Below are 15,580 nucleotides of genomic sequence, written 5' to 3'. Positions count from 1 at the left end.
ATGTGTCACTTTCACGTCGATGTTTCTCTCTCTCTCTCTCCCTCTCACTCTATCTGAACAAAATATTGAAAAATGTCCTCGGGTGAGGATAAAAAAAAAAAAAAAAAAATTCCAATAGAATTTTTGCTAATATAGGTAAGCCAATTCTAAAATTTATTTGGAAAGGCAAAGGAAACAGAATAGCCAAAACAATTTTGAAAAAGAGGATAAAGTAGGAGGAATCGGTCTAACCAACTTCAAGACTTACTATAAAGCAGCAATAATCAAAACAGTATATAGAGTATTGGTGGAAGACAGAGGAAGAGATCAATGGAGCAGAACAGAATGACCAGCAATTGAGTTACAAAATGTGGATTGCTGACCAAGGTACAAAGGCAATTCAATAGAGAAAGAATGGTCTTTTCAGCCTGTGGCACTGGAACTACTCACCATCCACATGCAAGAGCATCCCACAAAAAAACTAAGTATAAAAAATCTTCGATTCCAGTCAAGGGCACATACCTCGGTTGCAGTTCAGTCCCCGGCCCTAGTTGGGGCTGTGCAGGAGGCAACCAGTTGATGTGTCTCTCTCACATTGATGTTTCTCTCCTCTCCCACTTTATCTAAAGATAAATGAAAAAATATCCTCAGTGAGGATTTAAAAAAAATCTTGACCTCAATCTCACACTTTATACAAATATTAAATAAAACTGTATCATAGCCGCCTGGTGGGTGTGGCTCAGAGGTTGAGACTCAACCCATGCACTAAGAGGTGTCCAGTTCGATTCCTGGTCGGGGCACATGCCTAGGTTGTGGGCCCAATCCCCAGTGGGGGGCATGCAGGAGGCGGCCAATTGATGTTTCTCTCTCTCTCAAAAAAAAAAAAAAAAAAAAAATCAACAAAAACATATCTTAGAAAAAATGAATTATAGCCCTGCTGATGTGGCTCAGTGGATTGAACATCATCCCATAAACTCAGAGGTCCCGGTTCAATTTCTGATGGGGTTTTGGGCTTGATCTCCAGTAGGGGGGCATGTAGGAGACAGCTGATTGATGTATCTCTCTCACATCAATGTTCCTATCTCTCTCTCCATTCCTCTCTCTCTAAAAAAATCAATAAAAACATATTTTAAAAAATGAATCATAGATTGGAAAAAAAAAGTGTAGAACGATAAAACTTTTAGAAGAAAATATAGTAGAAATATTCATGACCTGGGATTAGGGTAAGTTTCCTTAGACTCGGATACCAAAAGCACAACCAATAAAAGAAAGAAAAATTGAAAATTAGACCTTATTAAAATAAAAACTTTTTGCTTTTTTAAAGACAATAGGAGAATGAAAAGCTATAGACTAGGGAGAAGTATTTTCAAATAACCTATCCCACAAAGGACTTGTATCTAGAAAAACTCTCAAGACTCAATAGTAGGAAAACAGACAACCCAATTAAAAAAAAATGAGGAAAACTGTTAAAACAAAGATACTTATCATGATAGGAAACAATGACCAATGACTTTTGTTTATTTCCAGTGCTTTTAAAAAATATTGCGTTTCCTGGATAATTTACATTACTGTAAAGGAGAACAAAAGTAATTGAGCTTTAAAATTTAATTCCAGCCCTGGCCGGTTTGACTCAGTGGTTAGAGCATCAGCCCACGGACCAGAGAGACTCGGGTTTGGTTCCCGCTAAGGGCGGGTATCCCAGTTGCGTTTTGTGGTTGGGGTCATGTGGGTGGCAGCCAGTCGATGTGTCTCTCTTACATCAATCTTTCTCTCTCTCTTCCTCCTTCTCTCCCTCCTGCTCTATCTGAAGATAAATGCAAAAATGTCCTTGGATGAGAATAAAAAAAGATAATAATAAAAAAATAAAACTGAATTCTGTTTAATATTATGGGAGAAGTATTAGCTAAGAATTTTATTCACTTTGGTTTCATTCAAGTGATCAGCTCTCCAGAAAGCTTTTCTTGACCCATCAGTCCGATTCCATGCTTCCCTGCTGTGCTGTGCCAGGTTCCTGTGCATGTCTGTGTCCCAGCACCTCCCTTATCTTACAGCATTAACCGGTCTGTGCCTTTCGGGTAGCTTTCACCTCGTTCCTAAAGCCTAGCATAGTCACCGTCACATAGTAACCACTCAGTGTGTTGTTGAACAATTAAAGACTGATAAAGAATAAATTAAAATTATTGATAAAATAATTACACAACAACAACAACAACAACAACAAAAAAAAACAAATGTGCTTTTAGAATGATACCCAACACATAGTAAATATTCAATAAATGTTAGTTCATGCATTCAACAAATAGATATCTACTACATGAAGCACTATTATAGGGGATAGGATATTGTTAAGTTGCAAGCATTTTAGGTTGTAGTTCTTAGAGCAATGAGCACTACAGACCCAAATCTCTGCCCTCATGGAACTTAACATTTTTATAGGGGAGACAGACAATAAGTAAAACAAATAGGTGAAATATGTAGGTGGGTTGCTTTTTTTCTTTCTTTTTTTCTTTCATCCTCATCCAAGGATATTTTTCCATTTATCTTCAGATAGAGTGGGAAGGGGAGAGAGTGAGAAACATCAATGTGAGAGAGACACATTGATTGGATGCCTCCCACCCAACCCTGACTAGTGCCAGGGACTGAACCACAACTGAGATTATGTGCCCTTGACCGGAATTGAACCCGAGACTCTTTGGTCCGTGGGCTGATGCTCTAACTGCTGAGCCAAACCAGCCAGGGCTAGGTGGGATTTTTTTTTTAAGGTGTGAGGGGCAGGCCGGCCAGTGTGGCTCAGTGGTTGAGCATCAACCAATGTACCAAGAGGTTGCTGGTTCGGTTCCAAGCGAGGGCACATGCCCAGGTTGTGAGCCAAATCCCCAGTTGGGGGGCATGCGGGAGGCGGCCAGTTGATGTTCTCTCTCATTGATGTTTCTATCTGTCTCTCCCTCTCTAAAATCAATCAATAAAATAAATAAATAAATAAAACATATAAAGGTGTGAGGGGCAAAATACTTAAATGTCTAGACACTTCACTAAAGTGGAAAATAAGCACATAAAAAGACACTCAGTAACAAAAATAAATTTAAAAAAAGATGCTCAATATCATTAGCCATTAAGAAAATGCAAATTCAAACCATGATGAGATACCACTGAACATCAATTAAAATGAAACAAATAAACAAACAAAAAAACAGAAACAAAAACCCACAAACCAACAACAAAAGCATGACAGTGCCTACTAATGGCACACTAGCTGGAACTCTCAACCTCTGCTGGTGGGAATATAAAATAGTACTGAGGAAAACAATTTGCCTGTTTCTTATAAAGTTAAACAAGATCCCCCTCCTAAGTATTGATTTTAGAGAAATGAATTTTTTGTTCTTCCAAAAACCTGCACATGAATGCTTGTGTCAGTTTTATCTGTAGTCATCACCAAACACTGGAGACAACCCGAATGACCTTCGATGGGTGAATAGATAAAATGGGTACATTCCTACTATTTAGTATTAAAGTGCTATTTAGCAATAAATACTCTTGCTAGTATAATATGAATACTACCTAGCAATGAAAGGAATGAACTTTATTCCAGGCAGCCATATGAATGAGTCCCAAAGGCACTGTGTGGAGTGAAACATCTCAAAAGATTATATGCCATATGATTCTATTTAGATGACATTCAAGGAAAAAGGCCAAGTAATGAGTGATGTAGAACAGACCAGTAGTTGCTAGGGGTTAGGGATTGGGGGAGAATATGACTGTATGTATGTATGTATGTATGTATTTTTTGGTATGTGCCCCTAGCGGGAACCGAACCTGGGACTCTCTGATCCACAGGCTGATGCTCCAACCGGTGAGCCAAACTGGCCAGAGCTAATGACTTTAAAGAGACAGCAAAAGGGATTTGGGGGTGGGTGAAAGTACTGTCTGTATCCTGATTGTGATGTTTACACATAGAACTGTATACACACATGTACACACACATACACACAGTCAATTTTAGTTCATGTTAATTTTAAAAAGAAAAAAAGAAAGCCTACAGCTAGGCAGGGCTTTTGAATCCATCTGAAAAATACAGTTTGCCAAAATTTTGTATTCCCTATTCAATTCCAAAGGAAAAAACAAATTCTTAAGTCAAATAAATAGATCAATTAAAAAAAACTGTCAAGAAAAAACAAACCCAAAACACACCTTCTAAATGTACGCTCAGTAACACAGTGTCAGAATTGATTTACTCAATGAATATTTTTCTATACAACTAAACCCAGTGAATATTTTTCTATACAACTAAACCCAGTGAATATTTTTCTATACAACTAAATCCAGTGAATATTTTTCTATACAATGATACAATCATGCTTCAAATTATTAAAGCGACAGGTTGAATAGAAAAAACCAGGTTGGGGTGCTTTCTGATGTGACATTGTTACCATCAGAGGCCTACTGTGTTGTTTTTCTTCATTGACTTAATTTCATTTTCTATTTCAGGCTGGATCTATTGATAAGCACTCTGGGGCTATTTTTGTAAAAAACAAAAGTACATGTATAAAGGTTCACAGTGGGTTATAAGTGATCTGTATTTTCTTTTATAAACAAATAACTTAAATAACTTACAAGAACTCAAGTCAATTGCTAACACGAGTATCTTTCATATAGAAAATGTTGGGGGCTGTGTTTTATTTTGTAGGCAAGAATGGGCTAAGTTACTCTGGGTATGAAACAAGGGATTGTAAATAATGTGTCTAAAAGGATTCCAAACAGTGAGTTCCCTTTAAAAGATTAAGTGTAAACAATTTGGCAGTTCCTCAAAAAGTTAAACATAGAATTATCATATGACCCCAAAACCATACTCCTTTGTGTATACCCAAAAGAACTGAAAGCATGTATTCAAATAAGTATATATACACTCATGTTTATAGCAGCATTATTTACAATTGCCAAAAAGTGGGAAAAACCCAAATGTCTATTACTGATGAACTGATGAAGAAAATGTCTACCTATACCATGGAATATTATCCAGCCACAAAAAGGAATGAAGTACTGGCACGTGTTACAGCATGGATGAACCTCAAGAACATTATGCTAAGTGAAAGAAGCCAGACAGAAAGGTCATTAATGATTCCATTAATATGAAATATCCAGAATAGGTAAATCTAAAGTCAGAAGGCAGATTAGTGGTTGCCAGGGGCTAGGGGGAGGGGAGAATGAGGAGTGACTACTTAATGGGCATGGGGTTTCCCTTTGTGGTGATAAAATGTTTTGGAACTAAATAGAGATGATGGAGTTACAGGTTCAATCCCCAGGCCCAGTTGGGGCAGATGTGGGAGGCAACCTATCAATGTGTCTCTCTCGTATTGTTATTTCTCTCCCCCTCCCTCCTTTACTCCCTCCCTTCCACTCTCTCTAAAAATCAATAAAAAAAACATCCTTGGGTGAGAATTAACAAATAAGTAAGTAAGTAAATAAATAAATAAATAAATAAATAAAGAGAGGTGATGACTATACAACATTGTGAATATATTAAATGTCACCAAATTGTACACTTTAAAATGATTACTTTTGTGTTCTGTGATTTTTACAGGTGAAGTATGTCCCTGCAATTTTATTCACATTTGTAGCAAAATTTTTGGTTTTGAAGGAAATTAAAAAGGATTCATTTAATTTAGCCCATATCTGAGTGGAGTGCAAATTAATCAGTGATATGTACTTTTTAAAGAGTCATCTGAGCCCTGGCCTGCTTGGCTCAGCCGTTAGAGTGTCGGCCCGCGGATCAGAGAGTCCCGGGTTCGGTTCCCACTAAGGGCACGTACCTCGGTTGCAGTTTGTCCCCGGCCCCAGTTGGGGTCCTGTGTGTGGTGGCCACTCTATGTGTCTCTCTGATGTTTCTCTCTCTTCCTCCTCTATCCCTCCCACTCTATCTGAAGATAAATGCAAAAATGTCCTAGGTTGAGGATAAAAAAAAAAGTCATCTGAAAACAGTAGCCTCCCCTTATCCAGGAAGGATATTCCAAGACCCCCAGTGGATGTCTGAAACTGCAGATAAAACTGAACCCTATATACACTATGTTCTTTTCTATACATACCTATGATAAAGTTTAATTTATAAATTAGGTACAGTAAGAGATGAACAATAATAAAATAGAACAATTATAATAATATACTGTAATAAAAATTATGTGAATGTAATATTATTCAATAAAATAAGAATTACTTGAACACAAGAACTTCAATACCTCAACAGTGCATCTGATAACCCAGATGGTTACTAAGTGACTAACGGGTGGGCTGCATCTATGGCCTGGATACTTTGGACAAAAGGATGATTCATACTCTCAGTGGAATGAAGCAGGGTGGCACGAGATTTCATCACGCTACTTAGAACAGCACACAATTTTAAATGTATGAATCGTTTATTTCTGGAACTTTCCATTTAATATTTTTGGACCTTAATTGATCATGGGCAACTTGAAACCACTGAAAGTGAAACCATGGATAAAGGGGGACTACTATAATCTCAAATGTTCAGAGGGATTGAGAAATTGGAATGGTTACAAATCATTATCATAAACTCCCTTTGACAGAGCTTTCCAATGCTCCTACAACTATTTAATTATACCGAAAGTTATCTACAAATATTTAATTATACTGAAAGGTATCTACCAATATTTAATTATATCAAAATCCTGTTGGAATATATTCTATTCAGCGGCTATTGCCCAGTGGCCCTCACAGCTCTTGTGTGCCCGTCACAGGCACTTTTTGTTATGATGTTGGCCTAAGAATCAGAGGAAAAGTAAAGGTGGAGGGGAATAGGGTGTTGTCTGCAAAATTCAACTTTGGGGCCTAGAATGCTTCTAAAGTTTTGAAATCGGAGGCTTCTCTCTTCCTAACGATGGCTCTTTCAAATACCCAAGCCTCTTTTCATGGAAATTCTGAGATCATCTTGTTTTTCTTGGAAGGCACATAAATACCTGTGCATGATGCACACCAAATGATCATCCTTTAATCATCACAAAGTCCTTTACTAAAATTTATTATTTCCATTTTATTTACTCTTTTTTTTTTTTTTTTAAATCCTCACCTGAGGACATTTTTCCATTTTTTGTTCAGGTAGAGTGGGAGAGAGAGAGAGGAACAGAGAGAGAGAGAGAAACATCGATATGAAAGGAAGACATCGAGTGGCTGCCACCCACACGACCGACCAGGGCCGGGGACAAACTGCAACCGAGGTACATGCCCTTAGCGGGAACCGAACCCGGGTCTCTCTGGACCGCAGGCCGACGCTCTAACCGCTGAGCCAAACTGGCCAGGGCCATTTTATTTACTCTTAACCCTGATCCTGAAAATTTCAAGTAAAAGCTGAGCTGGGTATTCCCTGCCCTTCCCAGACTTACTCTTTCCTTTTCCCACTGTACCGTGTGCCCAGACAGGCTGCCCTCTATTGATTTATCAATGGGCTCCCAGACCCTCTGGCTTCCTGTTTAGTTCATTCAGTGGGAGGCACATGCAGGAACAGGGCAGGGGCAGAGAGCAGTTAGGGTATTTCTTACCTGCCTCCCTCTCTACAGGCTGTGGGTTGACTATGGCTGTGTTCTTCTCCAAAAGGCCACCCCTTCTGTTGTGTGACCTTCTACAGCTATAACCATAGCCACAACTTCAGCAGCAGCTCTGTCTCCAGCAGTTATTTCTCTTCCTTGCCCTTTCTGACTTAGGGGTGGTATAGGCTCCACACTGACTCTAGTCCTTGGTGCCATACTATCCCTCATACGGCACATGACACTGAATACAGGACTGATTACTTCATTTGGGGGGGGCCCAGTGAAACCTTTATTCAAAAATTACTAAAAATTTCAAGATGGCAGCCACAAGGCATTAAATTAAGTGAGCGGCCTTTCTAGGGGGTGTCCCGTGTGCTGGTACAGGCTCCACGTCCACAAGCCTGCACTGCGGACACTGTTGTAAATAGCACTCACCTTGAACACCTTAAACACTCCTCAGTTACCTGTTGAGTGTGCTGCCTGTTTCCTGCCAGGATTCTTTCTAACAGACAGTCTCATGGGTTCTCTCTCCCACTAAAAAAATAAATTGTGGCTCCATTAGGGGTTCTAGAAAAGTAGCAATTGTGTCCACTTACATTTAAACACTGTGCAATTGAAAACATTAATAGATTGCATCGCAGTAGAAAATTCACTTAATCTCTCTCGTCCTCACCCTGAGCTAACAAATCCACACTTTCAGGAACCGTTGTGGGGCACCACCTACCCTGTACCAATACCACACTGAAGTGTGTGACTCCCAGCATCCCTTCCGGGCAGGTGCAGGAATTTTAGCAGTGATTACAACCAGTTAGTTGCTTTTTATTTTTTTTTTATATTGGACACAGGATCTACTACATATTCTAGCTCTTGTTTCCTGGAAACATGACTTTAACTGAGAGCCTGCTCATAGCCTGGAACCTACTTTCTCTCTCTCTGCCTAGAAACTTGCCTGAGATAGTGATCGCTTAGTATTACTAACCAAACACCAGTTAGGCCTCCTGTCTTGAGTAAGACCTGCTCTCTCAACACCATCCTTAACAGACTTGGGGGTTGGGAGTGACTACCAAAAATGATGCTGTCTTACTGGTTTTAAAACGGGAGTCCCATAAGCCCTTTCGTTTCATTGCTTGAACGTGCCGTAAACTCACATGCTCTTGACCCTGAGCCTTCAACTGCTGCATTAGGTACGTCATTATTCATTCCTCAAGCATGCACTTGATTTGTTACACTCTCGTGGTCCCTGTCACCTCTCAGTCTTCATTCTGCAGCCTTGGAGAGAGCAGGAAGCACAGGTGGTATTTTCTTTCCCCTCCATGTCTCTTGAAGAGCCATCTTTAATATAAAGGGAAGTATTATATAGAAGTGTTTACTTCTTTGAAGAGTTTCTGAATATGTTGTCTTATCCTTTCTCTGAAACACAAATTTTCTCTCAAAGGATGAACTTTCATTTCAATTCAGGGTCATACATAAAAATAATTCCAGCTGTGTAAATCCAGAGTTCAGAACAATTACTCCTAGAATAATACATGAACACTCACCAGGACTAACACATTTCATTTGGTTATGAATTGGCAACATTTTCTAAATTAAAAAAAAAATTTTTATTGATTTTTTTTTTTTTTTTTAGAGAGAGGAAGAGAAAGGGAGAGAAACACTGATTTTTTTGTTGTTGTTGTTCCACTTATTCATGCATTCATTTGTTGATTCTTCTATGTGCCCTGACGGGGATCAAACCCATACCTTGGTATATCAAGATGATGTTCTAACCAACTGAACTACCTGGCCAGGGAATGAATTAGCTACATTTTCCTTTCCAGTTGGCTCTGATCTGTTCTTGAGATAGGCAAATAACCAGTGTGGTCTCAGAAATTATCCTTCTCTTGTGAAAGCCAACAGCATTTCTTAGACTTCCAGTCTGGACAGCTGGTAGGTGTTGGACAAGTCTTGTGCCCAAAGGGTAAATGAGGGAGCTTGGAGCTGCAGTTCTGGACTGGATGACAGAACTGGCGAGCAGAGTTGAGAATTGCGCCCAGTGCATCTGATCCCTGCAATTTTGAAATGACTCTGCAGAGATGTCCATTTTTGGGGAAAATCTGTCCCTCAATTTTAACGTGCCTATTCTTTCACTCCGTCCTCCTGCCATTTATATTCCTGTACATTGTCCTCTGTGTGGTTGGTTGGGTCCTTAACAGCTACTTGTCCACCTTACTCTCTGCGGTGTTCAATGCCCACCCCCCCATCCACTGGTTTACCTGCCAGACACAAGTACTGCCCCCAAATCGCCATTTTTGCATGCCTACTTATAAGCCAGTACTGTATTTCAATAATTTATATTAAAAATTTCATAATTATTAACAACTTACAATAATTGAATAAACCTTATAATTAAAAATTTAACACTTTAGAATACAATTATCTTACTTTTAAATTATTTCAAATTTATTTGAAACATTTCAAACATTCAATATAAGTACGGAGAACAGTAAAATGAACAGCTTCAAGAATCATTCATACTTTCCTAATCTTGTTTTATTCATCTCACTTTTTTTGCGGAAGGGGCTGGAGTATTTGAAAATAAATCCTAGCCCTGGCCGGTTTGGCTCAGCGGTTAGAGCGTCGGCCTGCGGTCCTGAGAGACCCGGGATTGGTTCCCGCTAAGGGCACGTACTTCGGTTGCAGTTTGTCCCCGGCCCTGGTCGGTTGTGCGGGTGGCAGCCACTCGATGTGTCCCTTTCACATCGATGTTTCTCTCTCTCTCTCTGTTCCTCTCTCTCCCTCCCACTCTACCTGAGCAAAAAATGGAAAAATGTCCTCGGGTGAGGATAAAAAAAAAAAAAAAAAGAAAATAAATCCTAGACATACTTTCACCCAAAATTCCTCATTATGCATCTCTAGCAGATAAGAACTGAAGAGGAAAACATAACCACAATGCCATTACCGTAAACATTTAATAAAATTAATAATTTCTTAACATGTATATCAAGTCTACATTTTATTTCCCTGACATGTTGCAACAATGCTTTTTTTTTAGCATTGATTTACTCAAATCAGAGCCATACAAGATCGAAACATTGAATTTGGTTTACTAGGCATTTAAAAAAAACTTTATTTACATTTGACCTTCATATTAAGCCGATGAAAAATGTATGGTCCTAGTTTACAGGTGGGTGAACTAGGGCTTAGCGAGGTTAAAAAAAAAACAAAACCTTTCCAAGGTCTCATTGCTGATAAGGCCCAGACCCAGAATTTGAATTAAGATCTGCCCAAGTTCAAAGACTCTATTCTACTCCTTTCACCTTCAGGTTCCCAGATTTTTTTCCTGTGTTGCAGAGACAAGAGGGCTAGTGGTTAAGACAGAGGGTTTGGGTTCAGGTTGGCCTGGATTCAAATGGAAGCAAGTTATGTAATCTCTCTGATACTCCAGTTCTGTCTGCATCTGTAAAATAAGAATACTGTAATGATGATGGTTTGGGGCTGACTAAATAGGATAATGCATGTCTAATACTTAACACAGTGCTTGGCACATAAATTATTATTATTATTAGTGTAATGGAGGAGAAAAAACAACAAAGTGTTTGCTTTTATTAGTAGCTCAAGAAACAGTGGCTCATGTTTGTTAATACAATCTGTTTAGGATTTGAGGCTGAAGGGTTGGGAAGGGCGGGAGTAGGGCGATGATTCTGCATGGGTTAGAGAAGGAAGCCCTGGACATAAAGTATTAAATAGGCATCCAAGGAGTCCTCTGGAGGTCTCAGCTGGAAAACAGTTAAACATGTCTTCTGAAGGCTAACCCTGATTGCCTCCACAGAGGGAAAAACAGTGGGTGGCAGACAGGGTGGGAGGGAGACTTCTCAAAGTTTATTTGAATTTGGAATCATATGAATGCATTAAACCTATTCCAAAAAATGAATTGCATTAAAAAAAAACACCTCTTCTACTATAGGGATAAATGCTGCAAATGGGAAGACTAGGATCTAGTGATAATAATAATAACCCCGTTACTTTTTTTTCAGTCCTAGGAGGGCTTTGGTCATTCAAGGCAATAATTGCACCAGGACTGGGACTATTTCATTTTGATTCGAATTTCAAAGATCCAAGGTAATGTTTTAATTTCAGCTGTGTTCCCTCTGACATTCATTCCAAGAGTTCACAACCAGCAGTCACAGACTTGGGATTATTCACTCCTGGATTGTCTTCAAGCATATTCATTGTTGAGGGTTGAATCTATTGGCTAAATAAGGTCTTAATATGTATTGTTTGTGCATTTCCCAGGGTTTTAGGCCATTTTTGATGCTTACATCAGTTAAGACTCTGGGGACCTAATTTTCTAGAGTCCTTGGGAGGGGGCACATAACCCCATTCGCAAACAATCAAGAACTTGCCTAGATACTGTTCTAAGGTCTTTACATATATTAACTCAAACCTCATAACACTACAAATTAGCTACCACGATACAGATTTTACAGTCAAACAAACAGAATCAAGTAAGATTAAGTAACTTGCTCAAGGTCAGAGCCTACACAACTAACCATCAGGTAATACTACCTCTGTGTTGGTAGTGGCCAATCATGTAGGATTCCTTTGAAGGTGATACAAGCATCCTTGGCTGTGTAGCAGCAATACCTCGAGTCCCAAATCCCAAATCCTTCTCTGCAGCTTCTGGTTTAGGAGCAGGAAAGGCCAGGGTGTGAATTTCCGCCCTGACCTCGGGCAATTTACTTACTCCTGTCAGCTTCAGGTTCTTTATCTGGGCCAGGGAGGAGCTTTAGATTAAAAGCCCTCTCCCCCATTACGTGTGCGTGGGTGTGTGCTGGGGGTAGGGAGATGGAGGGGCCGAGGTTTCTGGGCGGTGCGCTGCTTTTTCCAGGTCTCTTGAGGAAACGCTGTTTTGAGGGTCTGTCCACCTCCCCCCCAGGAGGTCAAGCCCAGGCAGCGATGGCGCTCACGCTTGGCTATTACTCCTCCGCTTGGAAAAGGGCTGCCACTGGGGCCAGCTCCGACATAGCCGGGAGGTCGAGGGTGGGTCTTTTCTCTGAGGGAGTTAGAGATGATGCATCCTCAGGATGGCTTCTTGGAGGTAGTGACAGTTGCGTCCAGAAGGTTCAGCAGGAGTTAGTAAGAGGAGGAGGAGGGGGAAGGGTTAGCGTCCCCCACCCCACCCCCAGCCGCAGAACAAAGAAGCACGGCCGGCTTACAGTACAGGAGGAGGAGCTGTGAGAGTGGAGAGGTCTGTAGAGGCGAAATCACACCGGGGCTTCAGGGCTTGGCTTTATTCTAAGAGCAATTGAGAGGGCTTTGGAGGAATGTAGTCAGGAGTTTTAGAAAGATACTCCAGACGCTTGGGAAGAATGGGTCGGAGGAGGCCAGGAGACTATCACAGAATGCTGTCCGGTTGCAAGATGACAGACGACTGAGGAAAGGGGGGTGGGGGGACGGGGACCGAGTATCTGAGCCTTCCTCAGTCTCCGCGACACTGCGCGCCACCCCTCGACTTTCTTTGCTTATGTGGAAGGGCCCCATAGGGGGCTGGGCACCGGCCAAAGTCAATGAGAAGAGCCTAGACTAGAGCTCTCTCTTTCGAGGAGTCTGGTCCAGGTGCTACAGAATCGGAAGGGTTATGCGGTGGAACTCATCACTGCTGAAGATGGAGAGCCGTTACCCCTCAAAATACACAAGAACCTCCGCTGCTTTTGGCAGCAGCCTCCTCCGCCCATGACCTCATGCTTTAAGCTCCTATATATCCTTCCCCCCAGCCCTGTCCACACCCAGCGCCGAGTGGGGGTGGGGTGAGGGACAGTGGCGAATGTCTGGGTAGCGGGAACACCTTATTTATCCTACGTGACATTTGGGGGAAGGGGCGCACCGATCTCCCCTTACTGCAAAAAGCATGGTTTAACTTTCCTTTGAGCAAAAAGGACTCGCTGTCTTGTGCCTTCGACGGGATAGATGCCTCCAACCGGCTCGAGGTGGTCTGTTGAGCCAAACCATCTTTGGTTCACGTTTCCTCGAACCAGAAAACAAGTCTGGAAATGCTGGGTCCCGGGCTGGACCGACAGGCGGCCGCGCTTTGGCGGGACCGGGGGCTGTCCTGTACTCGCCCTCCTGGCGCCGCCAAGGTTTGAACCCCAGGCTCCCCTTTCAGCCCGCGCCCTGCCCCCTGCTCGCAGCTGCTCTCAGTCAGGGTGCAGCGGTTTCCCCCGCAGAGGAGGAGGAACAGGCAGCGTGAGGAGCGACTCCCAGCTCGGGTTTCTGCACCAATGCCGAGCAGCCCCGGGCGGGCCCCGGCGGCCGTCCCTCCTCCCCAGCACCACGTTCCACAGTCATGGCGCGCAAGGAGGGGCGAGCGCGCTTCGCTGCTGCACCCCGGCCTCCTCCCCTCTGCTGCCCAGCCCGTCCCCTCTCCTAGGCAACCTCCCTCCCTAGCCTGCTGCGCAGTAGAGATGGAGACCCCTCCCCAGAGAGCTGAGTTTCCAGTGCCGCCTGCGCCACCCGCTCCCCGCCCCCATCGAGGCGGAGGGATGGAGCCGCGCGCTTCGCGAACCTCCAGCCCCTTGCCGGGAGCCCGGCCTCTCTTCCAGCCCCACCGAGGCCCGGGTGCAGGGGTGGGGGTAGGTGCAAACCATCTCCCTGCAGTCTACCTAAGACCATAGCATCTTTGCAGCCCCTCAAACAAAATAAAACCTAAACCCAAACCCCAGTCGTTAGATTGCAAAGCGCGTTACAATAACCAGGACGGCTACGGCTACGCAGGAAGCAATCCTGCACTGGTCCGGTTCTAAGGCGGCAGCTTCCCGGCCACGCCGCCTTCTCCTGGGCCTCGATTTTCCGGCCACGCCGGAGTCTGCCACACCTCGATTTGCTGACAGGTCCCACGAGGGGCCGCAGCTCATTCCGCGTCCCCCGCCCCATCCTCGTCCAGGTCTCGCCAGCCTACAAAAGGTGCAACCTCATGCACATGCAGAGCAAACAAATAAGGTCGGCAGCGCAACGCCGGGAACGCTCTGAACAATGCGTGCGGGCAGCCCGGGCCCGCCGAAGCGAGGCGCCCCGGGGGACACGGGGCGCGGGCGGGGGCCGCGGCGCAGGACCCGCGGGCCGAGGCGCTGGACACCTTACTTCCTGCTTCCCCGCCCGCAGCCAGACCCAGCTCTGCGGAGGGATATCTCTCTCCTCTTCTGTCCCCCTCTCTCCCTTCCCCCGCCCTCCCCCTTTTTGCTTCTGCCCCCCCCCACCCCGCCTTTCTCCTTTTGCAAGAAAATAATTTGACAGTCGATTTGCTGACAGGGGAGGAATTTGCATCCTGGATTAAAAAAAAAAAAAAAAAAAGACCGAGAGGAGCTTGGGAACGGTTGCTAGGGGTGGGTAAAGGGTGAAAAAAGGGGGTTGCCGGGGAGCGGATAAGAAGGGTTAAGGGAGGGGCGAGGATGGGGAGCAATGCAAAAGGTAAGGCCAGGTTACCGCGGCTCGCCCCGAGTGGGCTGCGGCCGGGGGAGGGGCGAGAGATACATATGTATTTCTGTCTCCTTAGCACACCCCCTTCCCTCTAAGCGATGGCTGAGAGGCGGTGCATGCAGATGGGGAGTAAGTTTCCTGAAGGGGAGGGTGGTTGCACGCGCGCGGCCCCGCGCTGCAAATTTCCACCGGGGAGGGAGAGTGGCTGGATGCGGAGAGTTTGGAGTTGCTTGCGGCGGAGGGCAGGAAGGGGAGCAGGGCCGGGAAGGGGGCTGGCGGGCGCTATATCTGGGAGTAAGTTTCCAGGATCAGGAGAGCCTGCACGCTTGCTCATTAGTAAGTTTCTGGCTGGGGAGGGCTGGTGGGGCGGAGGAGAGGGAAGGGTGCATGTATATAGAAGGGGGAGGGGGGAGCAGATTTCCTGCGGGGAGGCTGAATGCATATGGAGAGTAGATTTCCTGAAGGGAGGGTGGAGGCGTAGACGGACCGAGTAAGTTTCTTGCTAGGGTGGTGGCGGAGGTGGTGGGTTGGTGCTTTGGAAACCTGGAGGTTCCTACCCGGGTTGGGGAGCATGTTGTTGGGTGGGGGTGGGAGAGGGCGAAGCACCAGGTTCC

The 15,580-nt window shown here is 43.8% G+C and overlaps 1 protein-coding gene across 1 annotated transcript in view; it reads left to right on the top strand.

Annotated features, from left to right (window-relative positions):
* The first annotated feature begins 14,850 nt into the window (after window positions 1–14,850).
* TRERF1 (transcriptional regulating factor 1) overlaps window positions 14,851–15,580 on the top strand; it is a 205,130-nt gene continuing 204,400 nt past the window's right edge. The window contains exon 1 of the mRNA XM_036247866.1: window positions 14,851–15,302. The gene's annotated coding sequence lies outside the window, so the exon portion shown is untranslated. The remainder of the gene's footprint in view (window positions 15,303–15,580) is intronic.

The sequence above is a fragment of the Molossus molossus genome, unplaced genomic scaffold (genome assembly GCF_014108415.1).
Source record: "Molossus molossus isolate mMolMol1 unplaced genomic scaffold, mMolMol1.p scaffold_m16_p_8, whole genome shotgun sequence".
Classification (NCBI taxonomy): domain Eukaryota; kingdom Metazoa; phylum Chordata; class Mammalia; order Chiroptera; family Molossidae; genus Molossus; species Molossus molossus.
This window is presented reverse-complemented; position numbering and strand designations above follow the sequence as displayed.